This window comes from Artibeus jamaicensis, unplaced genomic scaffold (genome assembly GCF_021234435.1).
Source record: "Artibeus jamaicensis isolate MK-2021 breed Jamaican fruit bat unplaced genomic scaffold, CSHL_Jam_final scaffold_537, whole genome shotgun sequence".
In the NCBI taxonomy this organism is placed as follows: Eukaryota; Metazoa; Chordata; class Mammalia; order Chiroptera; family Phyllostomidae; genus Artibeus; species Artibeus jamaicensis.
Window position 1 is genome coordinate 18,047,651 of NW_026522047.1, and position 21,777 is coordinate 18,069,427.

At 42.6% G+C, this 21,777-nt stretch overlaps 2 protein-coding genes across 2 annotated transcripts in view; one reads left to right on the forward strand and one right to left on the reverse strand.

Annotated features, from left to right (window-relative positions):
* Positions 1-21,777, reverse strand: part of TTC29 (tetratricopeptide repeat domain 29) — a 592,695-nt gene that overhangs the window by 480,944 nt on the left and 89,974 nt on the right. The window lies entirely within an intron of this gene.
* Positions 19,596-21,777, forward strand: part of EDNRA (endothelin receptor type A) — a 54,881-nt gene continuing 52,699 nt past the window's right edge. Inside the window, exon 1 of the mRNA XM_037162352.2 lies at positions 19,596-20,037. The gene's annotated coding sequence lies outside the window, so the exon portion shown is untranslated. The remainder of the gene's footprint in view (positions 20,038-21,777) is intronic.

Below are 21,777 nucleotides of genomic sequence, written 5' to 3' on the forward strand. Positions count from 1 at the left end.
GGTTTCAAGTCAAAATCAAGGGTATTGGACAACAAAGTTGTGAGAAATAGAGGAAGCACTATAGTTTGGACAGGGATTCCTGTGAATGTGATCCCCAGACCAGCAACTTCAGCATCACCTGGAAACTTAGAAATGCCAAGCTCCTCAACCACACCTGACCTACTGAATCCAAAACTCTGGTGGTGGGCCCAGCAACGTATGTTTTAACAAGCCCTCCAGATAATGGTGATGCACAAGAAAGCCTGAGAACCTCTGTTCAGGAAGCTTGGGGAGCAGACAGAAGGAAAGGACCTAAGTACAGAAGAGGATCTCTGGAGGCCTTAAAGTATTTCCAGATTTCATGGAACTCTTCTTCACTAACCATCCCCTGTACTACTCAGGAAGTTGTATCTAATACTAAGGTATAGACAGCACTCTCTGACAGCAGTGAAACAAAGTTAGCAATCAAAACAAAAGTCTGTAAAAAAAATACAATTAAAATCATACTTCTAAATAAGTCATTGAAGAAATAAAAACTGTACTACGAATTATAAAATACTTAGAATTGAATGTTTTTTCCATACTTATCAATATTTACTTTATTTTTTTAATTGATCATGCCATTACATTTGTTCTATTTCCCCCACTCCATTCCCCTCCACCCTGCACACCCCTCCCCCACCATTCCCCCCTTTAGTTCATGAACACGTGTCTCAAATTCTTTAGATTCTGTATTTCCCATACTATTCTTATCCTCCCTCCTATCTATTTTCTATCTACTGTCTATGCTACTTATTTTCTGTACCTTCTCCCCCCTTCTCCTTCTCCCACTCCCCTGTTGCTAACCTTCCATGTGATCTTCATTTCTATGGTTCCACTCCTGATCTAGCTGTCCTCTTAGTTTGCCTTTGTTTTAGGTGTGGTTCTTAATAACTGTGAGTTTGCTGTCCTTTCACTACTCATCTTTTTTGTCTTCTTTTTCTTAGATAAGTTCCTTTAACATTTCATATAATAAGGGCTTGTTGATGATGAACCCCTTGAATTTGATCTTATCTGAAAGGCACTTTATCTGCCCTTCCATTCTAAATGAAAACTTTGCTGGATAGAGCAATCTTGGTTGTAGGTCTTTGGATTTCATGACTTGGGATACTTCTTTCCAGCCCCTTCTTGCCTGTAAGGTCTCTTTTGAGAAATCTGCTGACAGTCTGATGGGAAGTCCTTTGTAGGTGACTATCCCTTATCTCTTGCTGCTTCTAGGATTCTCTCCTTCATTTTAATCTTGGCTAATGTAATGATGATGTGCCTTGGTGTGTTCCTTCTTGGGTCCAACTTCTTTGGGACTCTCTGAGCTTCCTGGATTTCCTGAAAGTCTATTTCCTTTGGCAGATTGGGGAAGTTCTCCTTTATTATTTGTTCAAATAAGTTTTCCACTCATGGCTGTTCCTCTTCCCCTTCTCGTACCCCTATAATTTGAATGTTGGAATGTTTAAAGATGTCCTGAAGGTTCCTAAGCCTCTCCTCATTTTTTTTGAATTCTTGTTTCTTCATCCTTTTCTGTTTGGTCATTTTTTTCTCCTTCTGGTCCACTCCTTTGATTTGAGTCCCAGTTTCCTTTCCATTACTATTGGTTTCCTGTGCATTTCCCTTCATTTCAATTAGTTTAGCCTTCATATGTTCCTCTAATTTGTGACTAAAATCAACCAGTTCTGTGAGCATCCTGATCACCAGTGTTTTGAACAGTGCATCTGAAAGTCTGGCTATTTCTTCATGGCTTAGATTTATTGGCTCTGGGGCTCTGAGTTGTTCTTGAGCCACATTTTGATCTGTTTGTGCCTGTTAAGTATGAGGAGTGGAGCCTTAGTTGTTCACCAGGGTGAGACCACCCAGGTCCCTGGTTTATGACGCTGTATGTGGGGGCGGGGTCAGAGAGGGAGCAATGGCGATCCTCTCCGCTCTCCCTCTCTGCTCGCCCAGTCCACCTCATTGCTTGGCCCTGCCTGTTTATCTGAGCACAAATGTGGGAGCCCACTGCCCTGCACCGCGCAGTCTCAATGCTGAACTCTTCACTGATTTATCTGTGGGCAAATGCGCGACCGACCACAAACAGCCAGCCGCGCCTCTTTCCCTGGGTCCGCCCTTGGCTGGGTCCGCCCTTAGCTAGCCGGGACCTGGGATCCGCACCCTTGGCTGCTTGCGCACAGCCCAGGTCAGGGGATCTTTTTTGCCCGACCCACTCCGCTGCTGGCTTCGCCCCTCTCGCTGGTTTAGCTGAGCAATTCGGACTCCGTATTGTCGATATTCTGTGTGGTTTGGTTGCATTTATTATTGTTAAAACTTTGTTGTTTTTAAATTTGGTTGTGCGAGGACGCAAAGTGTTTCCACCTATGCCTCCATCTTGGCGGAAGTCTCTAGAATTGAATGTTGACGTATATACTACATATAAACTTGCACAATGCCAATAAAGGGATATTTAAAAGGGAAATTATAATCTTAAATATGTATATTAAAAAAGCTTGGTATTAAAAATTTATGAATTAAGATTCCACACATAGAGAAAATATACCATTTTCTAAATTTACCAAACATAACTCAAGAAAAAAAATCTGATGTTGAATAGGCTTACAACCATAATGTAAAGTGTTCTCAAATTGAGAACCTCAGGCCAAAAATAACATGTCTTGGGAACTGCACATTCTCAGGCCCCACTCACACCTACTGCATCAGAGTATCTAGGGGTGGGGCTCCGCAGTCTGGGTTCTAGCAAATCCTGTTGGTGATTCTGGTGCAGCTAAAACAATAAAGTGCACCCTATAATGGGAGCTACAAAAATTGTATCAGTTATTTTTGTCTCTGATTTACCTCAGAGATCTGGCTTGTAATCACTATGAAGGTCTGAAAAGGTTTCCATAGGTGAAGTGAGTGACAGTCACATTACATGGATTGCATTAAGATGGTATAAAAGTCTGGGATGCCCTGTGCCCTTCAGGATGGTGCCCTGATCAGATATCCAGCAGGTCTGGCATCCAGCTTTGAGTCCAGGGGATCTTAGTTGTCTGAATGGTGCCTTAAAACACTGCCATGTTTGCTTTAATGACATTTTCAAACAAGCTGTGGTCAGAACACCTAGAAGGACAAAGATTTGAGATTTTTATGTTTATTTTTATTTTTGTGACTGCTTCCTAATAAATGCTGTGCATATGTCAGGATTTTCTCTGAAACTTGGTTATATTGTAACTGGGTAATGAGGTGGCAAAGGAAAGGAAAACCCCTACTTGTTTCTCTTGGTGGATACCATTACCAACGAAAAAGAACCTAATTGTCGTATATGACCAATTAGTCTGGGCTACTTCCCATTCAGTGGATCTAAGAGAGAATTAAAAAAGAGAAATGAAACCCTGGCTGGTGTAGCTTGGTGGATTGAGCACAGGCTGCAAATGAAAGAGTCGCTGGTTCAATTCCCAGTCAGGGCACATGCCTGGGTTACAGGCCAGGTCCCCAGTGGGAGCCATGTGAGAGGCAACCACACATTGATGTTTCTCACCCTCTCTTCTCCCTCCCTCCCCTTCTCTCTAAAAATAAATAAATAAAATTTTAAAAAAGAATGTATGATTTTAAAAAGAGAGAGAAATTGAAAACAATGAATGCAATGAGACAATTATTTTAAGAAATCTTATAAATGGGAGCAGAGATTTACGGCCATGAGCAGTCTGGAAGTGGGGGCAGGGGTGCTGTGAAGGCAAGAAAGTGAGTAGTCAATAAAGTAATCCTCCCCATTTTTTCTTTTCTAATCTTACCCAACACATTGAGAGTATCGCAAAGAAAAATATTGAGTGCTTGTGATACTCAAAAACACATGAAGATGGTTTCCATAATTCACATTCTTAATCTGTCATAGTCCACATTTGAACGTGCACATGTGCGATCTATTTATCATCCCAAAGACTTTTGCAAGTTAGGAAGTATATTTAGACCAATAAAGTCAGTTTTTAAACTTTTAACGTTTAAAGCAGGACAGTCTTGGGCTTTCCATCTGGCATTTATTACTTGGTTCCAGCTCTGTGAGACGCCATTGCCCCTCAACCACCACAGACTTCGGACACTGTTCTTTGGAGGACTTTGCAGACCTTCAGATCACACGAAGACTGTACAGGAGAGAGGGACTATTCACTAATGAATGCTTCTCTTTTTTCAAATTGCAATCCTAATCCATTAGAATGTTTAATTTTCTTCTGTAATAAATATGCCCCAAGGTTATTCTCCCCAGTGAATTAGCTGGGCACAAATTAATCCTGAGTTTCCATGTCCTGACTTCATATTTTTTTTCTTTTACAATTCACTGCCTGGCAGAGTTCTCCTACTGAAGACTGACTCACACAGACTGCCGGATTGGACATCCTGATTGAAAGAATGAGTCTCCTCAGCTGACACCAGTTATTGAACAAAACTAATCAAGGAAAGGTGAGTCCTAAATATCTATGCTGTTAAAAAGGCTTAGTCAGCCAAATTAAATTGAGTATACTTAGACCAGGCACATTCTAAACGTTTCTAACCTACTATCTAGATGTTTCCATAAAAACATCTTTAAATTGGTTCCTTTCAGAAAGCATAATTTTGAAACTGATGAAAATAAACCTCTGTTTTCATCAGATCTAATGAATTATTCTACTTTATTAAACAAAGAACTTATTATTATGCATCTGTTTTTTCTCATACAAAAAAGGTCTCGTTTTAATAATAAAAATAAATACTTGAATTTAAGTAGTCTTTTCTCCAAGGAAGTCACAAATTCTATTCATTTTAAAATCTAATTGTTTGAAGACTGTCATTGGTAAAGCATGAGAATCCTTAGTATGAACTTACATTTGACAAACTTTGGTTTTTTAAAGGACCTTCACACTCATTCTCTCAACACCTGGGAGACAGGGGCAGGCAGGTGTTACTGCCATTTTGCAGATGGCACAACTAAGGTTCAGAAACGTGAGGGACTTGCTCAAGCTCCCACAGCTAGTAGGTGCAATATGTCAAACCCAGTCATATGATTCCAAACTCCAAGCCCAACAGTCTTTCATCACTTTTTTCCCAGTTGAGTAAGTAAGTCAAAAATAGTGGCTCCACCATCCATCCCTGTTGCCTAGGGGTTACATGTCAATCCTTTCTCTATTGATTTAGTGATTAAATTCCAGATTGGTCTTACTGAATGAATTGCCACAAACACCTTAGAGTTTTTATTTAAAAAACAGCACTTTTCAACCCTCAAAAAAGTTCATAGTTCAAACATAATAAAGTTTAGAAGTAACTAACAAGGAGGGGGTGGAAATGGGAGTGAGGTGGGGAGGGCTAGGGGGTTGAGCTAGGATGGGGGTAAAAGGCAGAAAACTTTACTTGAACACTTAAAATTTCAAAAATTAAAATTAAAAAAGAAGAAAAATATTTCTAGCTATGGTTTTATTCATGCCAATATTTTTACTATTGTTTAATATTAATTAAACAATAAAAACTCTAATATAAATGCATCAACAGTTAGAAAAATAGTGTACATTTGTTAGAAAAGAGATGGAGCAAGAGTCTAGTAAAGTCATGTAATTGCTATACAGAGACCATAAAGCTTTCAGTTCAAGGTGACAGACGAAGCACACATGTTTAGTTTTATACATTCCCAAAATCCACTTGAAAATACTTTTTAAAAATGTTAAAGAATAAATCCCCAACAGCACTGCAAACAAGAAAAGGTATAATCAATAGAGCAGAAATTTTGAGAAAATAAAAAGCAGATGACATCAGATGGATGAAAAAGCCCAAGCAGAGGAAACTGCAAACACATACTAGATGTGGGAAGAGCTGCCATGGGAGATGTTGGTCCCTAAGAACCCTGTCAGGGGTAACTGGGAGCTCTGGTCTTAAAATTGTGGGGTCAGAGTGGATGACAAACTTACCAAAACAATAAAGTAAAGAAATAGCAATAGAACATCTGAGCTGGCTGTGCCTTTTCTACTGACTACGCAAGTCTGGCTGGGGAGTTTGCTTCCAGGGGATCTAACTGGGTAGGGCTCCCAGCACAAGGCAAGACATCGCAGCACAGCCAAGTCTGAGGGAACTCTGGACATCCACAATAGATGCACGCACACACATACAGGAAGGGGAGCAAATTCCACACTCAAACATGTCTTCCACTAGCAATCCTGGGGTTTCTCAGATGGCACAGCTGTTCCCAGCTAACATACTCCACAAGACAGCATGTTGAATTGCACAAAAAATGTTTCAACTGTAGAAGAAATGCTATGTTCCTACAAAAGAAATATCCATATTTCCAGAATAAGTTGTAGAGCCAGATTGGAAAAATTAAACCATAAGATAAATTAAATATATAGGGGAATGTATATCCACAAAAAGGCACTGGACCCAGACCATTTTCTGGGAAAATTTGTTTCAATAAAACCAATTCTATTTTATTGAAACCATCTCTAGACATAAAAAGCAAACAAACAAAAACCCTCCTAACTTGCCTTGTGAAGCTAGTTCAAACACACATACCTAATGCTACTTGCTGGGTTCTAAGGACCACATCTGTCTTACCAAGGATTACATTTAGATAGCATCTTCTTTTATGCTGAATGTAAATGTTATGAGACCGAACGTACATTTTCCTATTACCACAGTCTTTGATTCTCTGTGAGCTTCATCTAACTCTGCTCTTTTTTTTTAAGTTGGCTCCTCTAGGCATTTCAGTTTACAGTCCTTACCACAGACCAACTGGACTAGTAAATGTAAATTTTAAAGTTCTTACTAAAATATTAGCAAATCAAATCTAGCATAGAGTAAAAGAATAAAGCATTATAGGACTTCTGCCAAGATGGAGGTAGAGTTGGAAGCACTGAGCCTTCTCGCACAACCAAGTTTAAAAACAACAAAGTTTTAGCAACAAAAACGCAGCCAAACCACAGAAAATTGAACTACATGGAAGTCTGACAACAATGAACCCTTCAGCCAAACCAGTAAGAGGGGCAGAGCCAGCAGCAGAGCAAGGTCAGGCAGAAAAGATCCACCGGACTGACCCGGGCGCATGAGCCAGGTGCGCCCGCAGCCATGGGCGGATCCCAGGTGTGGAGAAGCGGGTGGACCCACTGAGGGCGCAAGGTGTTTGACCCACTGAGGGCTGACCATGGTCACACATTCGAGCGCAGATAAACCAGTGAAGGAGCGAGCAGTGAAACAGACCGCGCAGGCTCCAGTGGCAGGAAGAGGCAGAGGGAACTGCCAATGTCATTCTCTGACCCTGCCCACACATATAGGATCACAAACCAGCAACCTGGGTGGCCCCTCTCTGACCCTGCCCCCACATACATTGTCACAAACCAGCAACCTGGGTGGCCCTGCCCTGGTGAACAACTAAGGCTCCGCTCCTCATACGTAACAGGGCAGGAACAGATCAAAACATGGCTCAAGAACAACTCAGAGCCCCAGAGCCAATAAATCTAAGCCATGAAGAAATAGCCAGACTTTCAGATGCACTGTTCAAAACACTGGTGATCAGGATGCTCACAGAACTGGTTGATTTTAGTCACAAATTAGAGGAACATATGAAGGCTAAACTAATTGAAATGAAGGGAAACGCACAAAAAACCAATAGTGATGAAGAGGAAACTGGGACTCATATCAAGAAAGTAAACCAGAAGGAAGAAAAAAATGGCCAAACAGGAAAATATGAAGAAACAAGAATTCAAAAAAAAATGAGGAGAGGCTTAGGAACCTCCAGGACATCTTTAAACGTTCCAACATTCAAATTATAGGGGTACGAGAAGGGGAAAAGGAACAATCACGAGTGGAAAACTTATTTGAACAAATAATAAAGGAGAAATTCCCCATTCTGGCAAAGGAAATAGACTTCCAGGAAATCTAGGAAGCTCAGAGAGTCCCAAAGAAGTTGGACCCAAGAAGGAACACACCAAGGCACATCATCATTACATTAGCCAAGATTAAAATGAAGGAGAGAATCCTAGAAGCAGCAAGAGCTAAGGGGACAGTCACCTACAAAGGAGTTCCCATCAGACTGTCAGTGGATTTCTCAAAAGAGACCTTACAGGCAAGAAGGGGCTGGAAAGAAGTATTCCAAGTCATGAAATACAAAGACCTACATCCAAGACTGCTCTATCCAGCAAAGCTTTCATTTAGAACGGAAGGACAGATGAAGTGCTTCTCAGATAAGATCAAATTCAAGGAGTTCATCATCAACAAGCCTTTATTATATGAAATGTTAAAGGGACTTACCTAAGAAAAAGAAGATAAAAAAGATGAACAGTGAAAGGACAGCAAACTCACAGTTATCAACAACCACACCTAAAACAAAAGCAAACTATGAGGACAGCTAGATCAGGAGTGGAACCATAGAAATGGAGATCATAAGGAGGGTTAGCAACAAGGGAGTGGGAGAAGGAGAAGGGGGGAGAAGGTACAGAAAATAAGTAGCATAGATGGTAGGTAGAAAATAGATAGGGGGGAGGGCAAGAATAGTATGGGAAATACAGAATCTAAAGAACTTGAGACATGTGGTCATAAACTAAAGGGGGGGAATGGTGGGGGAGAGGGTGTGCAGGGTGGAGGTAAATGAAGGGAGGAAATAGAACAACTGTAATGGCATAATCAATAAAATATATTTTAAAAAGAATAAAGCATTATAACTAAATAAAGTGTATTCAAAAACAGGTTAATCATTAGAAAATTATTTCACAGAATTCACTATATTAATAGATTAAAGAACCATATGATAGATTGATACACATATGCACACATACTTGAAAATGTTATATTCTTTCTTGATTTTCTGTGACTATTAGTAAGCTCAGTACAGAAGGAAACTTCCTTAATTGATAAAGAGAATGTATCTGAAACATAAAGCAAATTACATTCTTGAAGGTAAAAGGTGAGAAAGAACTCAAACAAATCATCACTATTATTCAAAATTATTCTGGAGTTCCTAGATAATGCAATAAGACAAGAAAGTAAATCAAACATAAACATTAGAAAGAAAATAAACAAGGCTTTAAATTGATATCTGTCAACAAAGTGTTTGGAGGTCCAATGTCTTTGAAGGACAGAAGACTTCATCTATTTGGTATCAAGCAACCACATTTATAACTAAATAAATTGAAGATGTTGCATAGAGTGAATGTGAAACTTACTGAGTTCTATCTTTAAGAATAAAGCCAGTGAGAAAAAAATGTGAAAGCATTTTGTCAGGACTTTTTAGTTGAACACCTACTATACTGTTCTTAGAACAGCTCTAAGATAAGTGGCAGTCTTCAGTAAAGTTGTAACCTCCAAATTTAACATTCGTCTTTGGGAGAAAAATAGAATCTCCTTACAACACCATTTCTTTATGTGATATAGTTTCCATGAAAACTGGTGAGTCAATGACATTTGCCTATACCTGCCCTACCTTTTTCAGAGTATTACTATGAGTTTTTAAAAATGTTGGCTATAAATAAAAAATTTAAAAGCTAACTGAATTAAATGCAAACTATTATTTAAAAAACAGTTCCTACCCTGGAAATATTCTATCCTAAGGTACAAAGCATAATTGTCATATATGCTCATCCTTTTAGATCTTAAAACTTGTGGGACCAGGGACTGTATCTATTATATTCTCTTCCATTACAAAGCCCAAAGCAGGCTGAGTCTGGAAAGAGCTCCCTGGTGAGTCAGAGGACATGATAGAAAGGCAAGAGTATGTTTCTGAAAAACAATTAGGAGGCATTCTGGTCAGAGTGAGTGGCGTATGGGAAGGCTATGCCAGCAGAAGAGGGTGAAAATGCATGGCACTCGCTAGAAAGTTGTCAGACACATTCAACTAAACTCAAAGAGCACCAGGCTGAAAAGTAGGGCCTTTTCTATAAAAAATGAGAAAAAACTCTAGTAGGATTTTAATTTGTAATGCTGATAAAGAGATAAGATAGTGGGTAGTTTTAGTTTCATGTAGTTTCAAGGAAGAATATGGTGAATATCTTTGCAGAATTCTGGGCTAGGAGTGCATGTGGAAGCTAACTACACAATGGTTCTATTATATAGAATTGGCTCTAAATAAAGATAGAAAGAGGAATCGGGGTGGAGTCATTCATGTAAAGGCTTAGTTTAGTTCCTGCCAGGTATGAAGGATAAAGAAAAATATTTCTAGGGAAACCTGACCCCCAAAATGGGGAAGGGCTCAAAGTAAAAGAGCTAGACATGTTGTTAAAAACAATATCTCAAACTCACTATCCTTGAGGCATGATTTTTGGGGGTCTCATAGGGACAAAAAGCCCAGAACTATAGCATAAATAAACTTTACCTGGGGTGACTAATATCAATATAATAATACTACTAAAATGATGAATAATGACACATAACCACATCCTTGAGACTCACCTACTTAGCATTTCCTAATGTTACTTAATCACAGAACGCTTTACTATAACAAAATGTTGGTGAAACACCAACCTAGAGCGAATTATCGTGAACGCTTGATTAAAAGGGAGAGCAGCAAACAAGCCTTTTGGGAAATTATCACAATTGAATTCATGTTTGAGAAGAAACATTTAATAAAATAGCAAATAAATTCAATAGGAAAACATTCTTGTATTTTAGAGAGGATCAAATATTTAGAAGTGGATGTTATGATGTTTATAACATAGTTTAAAATACTTCACAGAAACCCTGGTTGGGTGGCTCAGGTGTTGGGAGTGCTGTCCCGTACAACAAAAGGCTGTGAGTTCAATTCCCCAGTCACGGCAAATGCCTTGGGTACAGGACCCACCCCCCATCAGAACACACGAGGGAGGCAACCAATCAATGTTTCTCTCTCTCTCCCTTCCTCTTGGTCTAAAATCAATAGACATATACTATTTTAAATTTAAAAAAATACTTCCACAGAAATATATACATTTGTGAACATTTTTGTTAAACCATTCAACTCCAAAGAATAATACATGAAGCAGCAAGCTGGAGCAGAGCCAGGAAGGCCTCAGTGTAGCATGTGAGTTAAATGTGCCTGCAAAATCACATTGCTGTTCAGACCACAGAGGGCAATGTCATGGGTTAAATTGTGCCCCCCCCTAAAATTCATATGTATACCTCAGACTGTAGCCCTACTGGGAGACAGGGCTTTTAAAGAGGTAATTAAGGCAAAATGAGATCATATTTTGAGCCCTGATCCACAACGACCAGTGTCCTCATCAGAAGAGGAGATTAGGACACATGCGTACACACTCACACAGGGGAAAGCCATTGGGATGACAGCAGGAAAGCTGCCGTCTACACCGAAGGAGAGGGGCCTCAGAAGAAACCAAACCTGCTGACACCTCGATCTTGGACTTCTGACTTCCAGAATCTGAGAAATAGTTTCTGTTGTTTAAGCCACCCAGCCCGTGGTATTTTGTTATGGCAGGACTAGCAAACAAATGTAGATGTCTTTCCAAATATATTTAAATCAGAAGGCTGTACACAAAGGTCTTTGAGATGCTGCCTAATCTGTCCATCATTGTAGGCAAAGCCACCTCTTGACCTTGTGGCGAGGACAAAGAGAGTGCCTGGGAGAATGCCTGACATCCATGGGAGACAATAGTTGTAGAGATGGCCCAGAGAATCGGACTCGAAATCTCCATTCTGAATTCTTTACCGCTCAAGACCCACCAACAGTAGTGTTAAAGCCTTGGCTAACAAATTAAAATGAGGGGGCAAAGGGTAAGGCTTTGCTACAGAACACACTCTGCATTAATATTACTTAACTGTATTCCATAAATACACATGTAAACCTAGAAGTCTCAATCGCTGTCTCTTCAACCCAGAATTCAGATAAGGTAATGAAAGACATTTTCATATTTTAAAAATATAAATTAGAAATTTAAAATCAAGCATTTCTTCAAACTTTACCTCACATGCATGGTTCCTTGTCTCCTGTTCACCTCTCTATTAAAAAATAATAATAAGTAGCATTGTTTCCCAAGCAAATTCCTTTTCCAGAAGTTTTGAAGAAAAGTCAAACGTGGCACACGCTAATTACAGATGGTGTTGATTTTCCTTCCACAAATTACAAAAATAAATCTAGCAAAAAGATTTATACTCACAATTTAGCAATGTTCCTGCAGGTCGCTTTGCACTGTTTCTAATTACCTAGTTATTTTTAATGTAAAGCAGAAGAGTTGGCCCAAAGGCTTGGTTTGACGTCCTCAGAACAATGGCCCCTTATTGCCCCTCTCTATGACCCATTCCCACTCTTCCTCTCCGTTGACCTCTCTTGACCACCCATTCATTCTTGAAAGTCTCTTCTTTCTTCATGTCACAAACAGTGCCCTTCCCTGGTTCTTTCTCAGATGCTTCTCTGCATTTGGCAAGTTTCTAGTTCAGCAATTTTCAACCATAGTGCCATGGCACGCTGGTGTGCTGCACGAATTTTTAAAACATGCAACCCCTGACTGTTTAGTCAGGGGTGCTGACCTCTTTTTCCTTAGATCGTCACATTTTAAAAAATGACAACAGCCAACACAACAATAGCCAGCTGGTATAAATGAACCAAAATTATAACTCCTTTTTCAGATCAGAAAAAAAAATTTGTGGTGTGCTGAATTTTAGTAATTAGTTAATGTGTGCCATGAGATGAAAGAGGTTGAAAATTGTTCGAGTTGATTATCCTAACTGACTGCTCCATACAAGGATTATCCTGATTAATTTGACCTTTTCTCTTTCATGTTCGGTCCTTGATGAAACGTATCCAACTCCTGCTTCATTTACTGACTCTTGCACCCTCATATTCCAGCCCTGAATATGGCTGACCTAGACCCAGGCCTCACCTAGACCCAGGCCTACAGTTCCACGTGTCCTTAGATTACAGTCACGTCCAACTTGAATGTTTTCAGACTGCTTAAAAATTGAATTCTCCTTCCCACTTAAGCTACTATTTCCCCTCAGATGTGTCTTCCTCTTCCAGGCACCCTAAATGGTTCACGGTCAGCCTTCCTCACCTGGCCCCTGGTGCACTAACACCAAGTTCAGGAGTTCTGACAGAGACTATAGGTCCTCAAAGTCAAAATATTTCCTAGATAACCATCCTCAGAAAATGTCTCCTGACCCCCTATCTAGCAGGTAGCTCTATCCTAACACTTAGTGGGTTGTTTTTAAGCTATTTTTGCATATCTTCCCCTCGCCATTAGGCTTCATTAGAATAGATTTCTGTCTTATGCACTGTTGGTTTTTTAAATCTTTATTTCTAGCAGAGAACCTAGTCCACAGTATTTATTCAAGAAATATTGGTGAACTGTTTTGAACTCTCTCTAGAAAATTTTAGTCATTTTTGACCCTTCCTGCTTCATCCCCTAGAATCAGATCTAATCTGCAACTGCTCCCCTCCCCCCAAAAAAACACTGCTAGGTTGTTGCAAACAATAGATTGTTTGCAATAATTCCCTCTTTTGCTTTCCATACCCTTGGCTAATCTCCCCCAATTCTGACTTTGGGCTTGCTCAGGTTACTTGCTGTGGCCAAGGGGATCAGAGCAAATACAATGCAAGTGGACACTCGAACAGAATGTGGTCACTGGGCTTGCTATTCCTTGCTGCACTTGGAACCCTGATACCAGCAGATGAATGAGGCAGGCTAGCCCGTTGGATGACGAAAGACACATGGCCGTGATAACCCCTTACGACAGCCGAGAGCCAGATAATGTAGGTGAGGCCATTTAATGCTGACTGACTGCACATCATGAGGAAATCTATCATGTGAATTAGCCCAGCCAAGGCCAGTGAAACACCCACCCCGATGAGCCTGGGCATCACTGCTGACCCACAAAATCATGAACTAATAAACCATTTTCTTTGAGCCAGTATGTTGCGAGTTTGTGTGTCTGTTTTCACAGGACAGCTACCCTCGCAGGGTAGCTGTATACAACATAAACTAGCTGCTACATTCATCTTCTTCATTTAAAATGTCTATAAGATTTGTGCCTTAAACTTAACCCCTGCAGAACAAAAGCGGTGTCCATCACCATGTTATTCTCTACCCACATGTTATATATATATATGCTAAGATAGCACACCAAGCTGTCCTCTGGTTCCTGGTTTCTATTCAGATATGTAAAACACTTCTACCAAATCAATCTCCCTAAAAACCTTCTTTTCACCATATCCTGATTCATGATGAATAAGGACAACTTATTTCCTAAGTTCAAAGTCAACATGATATCCTGAATTCAATTTTTATATCCAAAACATTCACTTGTTTCCTCAAACCATTATAAGATAAGCCCCACGAGAAATTAACCATAGAATCATGGATAACATAAACAGACAATGTTCCTTTTACAAATGAGGAAATTGTCTACCCTCTGCCGTCCCACCATTGTCCTCAGGAAGCATGGATTTCACAGGTTTACAGCTGCAGCGGATATTTGGCTCTGGTTGAACCCTACCTCCAGTCACAGCCATGTCTGATTTTGACAATATTTAAGTGAGACTTTGGAGCCCAGACTTTGGAGTTGATGCTGGGATGAGTGTAAGACTTTGGGGCTGGTGGGAGGGAACAGATGCAATCTGCAATCGAGAAGGACCAGTGTGTAGGGGAGCCAAGGGAGGAATGCTATAAACGGAATGTTGGTGATCCCTCAGATTCCTAGGTGGAAGCTCTGTGCAGCGTGACTTAGAAGGTACACATGTCCGGCCATTCAGATGACTGAAATCTATGTCTCACATATCCTCGGCCTTCATCACTCTATCTCGCCCTCTGTCACACTCTCCCTGTGCTCTGTGAGGACACAGCCAAAGGGCAGCCCCCTGAAACCAGAAGGGAGCTCTCACCAGCGCCTGAGATGCTAGTGCCCTAATCTTGAACTTCCAGCCTCCAGAACTGTGAAGAGATAAATTTCTATTTAAACCACCTGTCTGTGGTATTTTATTAGGGCAGCAGGAGCTGACTAAGACAATTTGTCAACATCCACAAGGCAAGAATCACTTGCATCTTACCAATCAAAATTAATTTTTTTGTCTATGGATGAGAATCATTTACACTGCTATCAGTTTTCTACAACTTACAGAGTCGTAAAATAGCTCAGAGATGATGAAGGGCACGGAAAACACAGAATATTGCCCAGGACAGGATACTGGGTAATCCTTCCTGACAATTTCAAGCTCTACTGTAAGTTTCCCTGACATACCTAAACAGCCTACTATAAGCGAATTGCCCTGAAGCTGCTCCAGAGAGACCTGCTGTCACCTCTTTTGTCTTTTTTATTCAAGCACAGGCCGTTTTGTTTGTTTTCATTACAAGTGCAACCCACAGTTCCCAGGCCTACAGCAGCCTGAAGGAGCATCCAGGAGCCAGAGCCCGCAGCCTGGCCTCTAGTCCTCTCTAGCAAACTCTGGAACCCTCAGGCCCTGCGGGTCTCTTTACAGGATCCAGGCTGCGGCGCTGTGCAAGCCCTGCCGTGGGCAGTTGGTCTCATCAGGGATAACTGAGGGCATCAGACCTCCTTTTACCTGTGGCTCCCTGGACGCCGTAGGTTTCCTTGGCACCAGTGACTCCCACTATGAAGTTGTTTCTTCTGCTCTACCGGTCACCTCACTGACACACAAGAAGGCACAAGTGAAAGTGGAAGGGCGTCATTTACTGAGCTCTGACTATAGCCAGGCTCTCAGGTGCTTTTCACTCTTTTATTTCACTTTACGACATTTTTGTTTCTGCTTTGGTACAATATTTAAAACTAAGGTACACCTCCCCTAAACGAATGTCAAAAACATAAGACCGTTCTCCTATGTGCCCCAAATCATAACATTTAATAAAAATTAATAATTGCTTAATAACATATCATAGCTAGTCCAAATCTAAATTTTCCCAGTTGTCCAAAAAATGTCCTTTACTGTCAGTTGCTACAAACCAGGATCCAGTCCGGGACAGTGCAGCTGGCTGTCGTGCTCCTGTAAGTCTGAATCTGGAAAAACACCCCTTTCTCCTTGACTCCTTGAAGAGGCAGGGCTAGTTGTCCTATAAAATGTCACACTTTCTGGATTTGTCTATTGCTTCCTCGTGGCATTTATTTACCTTGTATGTCTATCTCCTGTCTTTCCTCAAAACTGGAATAGCTGTGGTCCTGGTGCAAGTTAAATATTTTGGGCCAGATGGACGCCCCTCGCCGGGAGGCTGAGTGATGATGTGCCGGCCGCCCAGTGGAGCCAGCAGACGTTTACAGAACGTGGGGCTACATCAAGCCTTAAGTTTATTTTGATGAGATAACCTGCAGTCTTGCCCACCAACACACTTCACAATCCTCAACAAATTAACATTTGGGAGTACTTCCTTTTGAAAACAAACTGCCTGTACTGTAGTGAATGCTCATTAAAAATGGACTTTCAATTCACGGGCTTGCTCGTTTTCCTCCAGTCTGGGGATGGTCCCTGCCAACAGTGAGCTGGCCATGGCGCAGCCCAGTGTGATGGTCCCTGATGTGCGTTCTCCCAGTTTCTCCACCTGTCCTCTCACAGCCAGCCCTCCTTTATCATCACAGTTGCTGCTTCTCTGAACCTGTGTGTTTTGTTTCCCTCAGGGAGCCCTAAAGCGAGCACAACAAACTTAGCCAATACTCTGAGACTTGGATCCTTTGTTGCATTTCCAGTTTGAGGATCTCAGGACTTAGCCATTGTGAAATGGATTTACAAATTTGAATCAAGAAACTGAAATTCATAATAACATTTACCCTGAGGACACATGGAAAGTTGGCTGTAAGTGCTATCTTGAGTACTTCCTCTTCAGCAATTATCAGTCAGGAAGTCAGTAAAGAGAATATGATGCTGAGAAAAGTCATCGGAACTACCATTACAGTAACGCTCCCCTTAATGTGCTGCTTGAACCAGAAGTCAAGGGAAGTATTTCTGAAACACAGACGACTTGCAGATCTGTACAAGGAAAAGAAGTAACCTTTGGAAGTGAAGTTGAGAAATGCAGTCAGATGTATTGCTTACAAGTTCATTATTGGTACAAAGCAGGGACAACAGAGATGGGCCAAGTACATAAAGCCTTGGCTAGTCATTTTCCCCAAAGTGAAGCAGAGATGAGAATCCAAATCTCCAACAACTAAGGGTGTTTTTGTTGTTCTCACCTAAAATAAGGCAACCCCAGCCCCTTACTAAAGCAGGTGTATGCTGCTGATAGACATAAACATATTTATTTATACTAAAAATATCTTTCTTAGAAGAGGCAATACATTTATTTTATGAACTTATAGGGCAGATAAACAAGTGATATTCTAGGAAGGCAGGTTTGTTTTGGCAAAATACATACAATATAAATTTGTCATTTTAACCACTTCCAACTGTACAGCTGTGGTATTAAGTACATTCATTGTTGTACAGCCATTACCACCAGTCACATCCAAAACCCGCTCATCATCCCAGACTGAAACTCAAACACATGAAACGATAACTCCTTACCCCTCCTTCTCCCAACCCCTGGTAACCACACACCACTTTCTGTCTGTACGATTTTAACTACCACTCTAAGTACCTCATGTAAGCAGAATCATAAATGTCTGTCCTTTTGCATCTGGCTTATTTCACTTAACATAGTCTTTGAGTTTCATCTATGTTGTAGCATATGTCAGAGTGTCATTCCTTTTTAAAGCTGAATAACATTTCATTTCATATATATCACATGTCGTTTATCCATTCATCCACAGATGGACATTTGGGTCGTGTCCACTCTGACTTTTATGCACGTGCTACTATGAACATGGGTGCACAAATACCTGTCTGAGCCCTGCTCTTGGTTATTTGGGGCATGTATACAGAAGTGGAATTGCTGGATCATACAGTAATTTTTATATTTAATTTTTTGCGAAATTGCCATTCTGTTTTCCTCAGCTACTGCACTAGGGTTCCAATTTCTCCACATCGATGGAGAAACAATCGGTGTCAACACCGATTGTGTCCAGGTTTTTGGTCATGGCCACCCTAACGGATATGGAGGGGGAATTTTTAATGGCTAGTCTGCAATACAGTGGGACGAGCCGTCCCGGGACACAGGGGCTGGTGGATACGCTCTAGCAAAGACCAGACAGACTGACATGTTCGCCAAGGCAGACTGCGCACTGTCCGAGCGTGTCTGATCACAGGGCAGGTAGGGGCTGAAACCTAGCCCCTGCTCACACACACCTTGCACATTCCAAAGTGCAAACCTGGGTGTACAGCTGCCCCTTCAGGGAGGAAGCAATGACGTTTAGTTCCCTAAAAGTATCATCCGTTTTCCAGGCTGTGTACTCCAAGGGGCACCTTTCCTTTCTTTTTTTATGCAAATTAAGGCATTTATGAAAGATACTGGTTATCCTGGCTGGCTGACTTTCACCATGGGGTTGTTGTAACTAGAACAGGTTAATGATACCTCATCCACTTGGACCAGAGGACTAACTATTAAGGCTCCTTTCAATGGTGATGCCCCATGGATCTCTGACGGTTTTACAAAATGCCCCACCCCCCAGTGCCCTGACACTCCGTGCACCGAGAGTGGAGTTTATCTTCTCTCACCTTGAACCTAGGATCTGTTTGACTATAGAATTCTGTAGAAGGGACACTGGACCAGTTTCCAGGCCCAGACCTTAAGAAACTGGCAGCTCCCACTTCCTGTCTCTTGGAACACCCTCTCGGAACCTAGCCATCCCGCTACGAGGAAGCCTAAACCACTTTGTAGAGAGACACATATGGTGAAAAACTAACACTCATCACCGAGTAAGTGAACTGTCTTGGAAGCAGAGCCTCCAGCCCCAGCAAAGATGAGCTGTCCCAGCCGAGACCCACCCAAATTGCAGACTGATGAGTAAAGTAAACGACTGTAGTGTTTTTAGGCCACTACTGTTGTAGGGTGATTTTCTCTAGCTACAGTTGATAACTGAAACAGTCCATGACATAAAGTGACCAGTTCCCCAAGGGCACATTTCCAAGACAGGCCTCACGCCAGCAGACCTCCAAGGCAGGGCATTCTCTGAGGAGCCCTCAGTTTTTCTTCACGTCACTGGCAATGGCCTTTGTCCCTCAGCTCTTCTCCCAGTCCCCAATTTAGGATAAAATAAATCTCTCTCATAAAGGGGTGCTGAGTCCCACCTTCTGCCACACATCTGCATCCTCATAGTTTTGATTTCTTGGGGAATCATAGGTTTCTCTGAGCCGCACACTGGACCCCTCTGTGGACTTCCTGGCTTGTGCTTTGCCCTGGTCTAGTATTATGCAGCCTTGCGGGGCTGGCTTCAAGGGACAAGGTGGAGGCAAAATGTACTTGATCCAGTAAACTTCTGTCCACGTTGGCTCTTCAACTTGCTCTGAGCTTAAGATGACTCCCACAAACCAAGCAAGGAAGTAGGGGCCGCAGAGGAGAAGCCATGCTGGGCCCTGGCCAGCTCTGTCTGCAGAGACTCCCCACGGATCAAACCTGCTGCATTTCCTAGGACTGGACTGGGTTTCTCTCCAAGGCCTCCCTCGGTTCTCACGCTTGTCAGTTAAACTATCCTCCTTCAGGGATTACTGCCCCTCCCGCCCCAACTTCATTTCAGGAAGGAAATAGTTAAAACAAGACTCCTGCCCTTCGGGGCCTGGGAGGGGGCGGAGGCAGCTTTGTGCTTTATAGTGGTTGCCTCTAAGAAGGGCTGGAAGCTTGGAACATTCTTGCTGTCCTAGAGTGGAGGAGGTCTGGGAGATCTTGGAGGAGAAGGGAAGGACCGGCAGACTGGGGGCGTGTGTTCCTCCAGGGTTTTCTTTTACTCGTTAGCCCTTGCACGCGCGCGCGCGCGCACACACAAGTCATCCCTGTGGGCTGGCGATTGTGGACTGGACGTGGAGAGGCTCCATCCCAGCTGGTGGCCGGAGGCTGGCTGCGGAGGCAGGCTGCCGGGGAGACCTTCCCACAGAATTGGTTCCCAGGAAGTTTTGCGAAGTAGATGCAACAGTGCAGCGCAGGAGCCCGGGACTCACGCCACCCACTCTCGCCGACTCCGCTTCCTCTGTCCCTGCGTCCAGGCACCGTGCGCGGACCAGGCAACGGTCTGTGCTCGCCTAGCTCCACGGTGGGTGCAACTCTTTCCTCTCGGGGCCAGGCAGGGCTGGGGGAAAGGCCTCCTGAGCCTGCTGGCTGGGAGAGGGAGCCGGCATCATTTTCGCCCAGCGCTCTGCTCCTTGGGCAACCCTCCCCACACGGGCTGCCACCCACCTGCACAGGGGCGCGTAGCGACCCGGGCGCCTTTCTAGAAGAGGTGCACTCCGAAAACGCCTTGGCTTTGGGGTCTGTTTGAAAGCCCCTCGGCCTCCCCAGGCGGGATTCGGATTTTCAGTTAAAGAATATACACAGTTTTCCCGGGTATGTCTTTTCCCCAGGCGTGCAAGAACTTTGAGGAACTTCACGCCCCTGTCGCAGGCTCCAAAGCCTACTTGTGAAGAGCGTCCCGCAGCCTTTTCTCATTCGCCTGCTTCTCCTCCCTGCACACCCGGGTAGCCACGGGCACTCGGACAGATGTTTTGGAAAACCCCCAGTGCGGCTGGTTTGGAAACCTGCTTGTGGGTGTCTGGGCGTTTGGTTCTATGCTGTCCTTTAAAGGGCACTTGTTGCCTTTCACGTGCAGAAAACTAGGGCTGTTTCTAGACTATCAGCTTCTGTTTACACCATCCTAATGGCGCTCCCCGATGGAGTTGGCGGCTGAGGGGGTTGGGCAGGAGGTAAATTGAAGTCAGACTTTGTCAGTAAGGCGAGTTGCGGATTTATTACCCAGCGAGCAAAACCCACAGAAAACTTGCAAAGAGTGCCTAGTTTTTTGTTTCTCCTCTTGTAGATGCTTACGGCTTCCTCTGCCCCCTTCCCATGCATTCTGTTTTAAGTGTTAACTGAGAAACACCTTGACAATCATTTCAGGTAAACTAAGTGCTCTAAATTCAGGCCATTTGGGTAAAGCCAGAATTTCCAAATTATTGTATTAATTACAGGTAGGTGTCGATTTTAGGAATCAGAGATGTTAAATGGTTAACGTGTAAGCATTGGGATTCATTCCTCTTCCTTAATAACAGCTTTTGAACTTCAGCAAATTCTTACACGCCAAGTAGAAGAACACCAAATCTGTAAACCATGTCCTTGAGGTCTGAACCTGAAATGCTTCTCTAGAGCCGTGACTGATTGTTCCAAGCACGGCATGGCTTAGACCCACGGACATGAGCTACGGGCTCATCCTGGGAGGAACATGCATTTGAAGAGGCTTCTTTTGTGTGGGTTCGTATTTTTCACCCAATGTATGGTATTCATATGCCTTTGCCAAGTACCCTTTACCTCTGCAGCTTAGAGATATAATGTAAAACTTCTGTGGTGGTGGCAGGCAGAAACCCAAATCACTAGCTCACATTTGTAAGAACCCACACCGCCTCCTTACCTGCACAGAGCAAACCAGTAATCCAGTGTTCAAAGACTAAAGCTGTTCATTTCATGGGTGGCGGGATACCCCATGGCCAGGTTAGTTCACCAAATATCTTCCCAATGGACTCTAAGGGGCAAAGAGACATTCCATTTCTGGAAGAAGCCTTCCCTCTCTTAGTTGTAATGCATCTATTGTTGAGGATTCCATTCGGATTGGGAAACCGGGAAGCTTTAGTCACTAAACAGCACAAGATACATCGAAGTGTTTTTCTTCTCCCATCTCTGATCTGGAGAGGAGGGTGACAGTATGCTGTGTTCTCAGAATCCTGGTCTCCACTGCCGAATGGAAACAGTGTCTATCGATATTCGGTCACATATTCACTCCAAACTGTAAGAAGCCAGAAAAAAA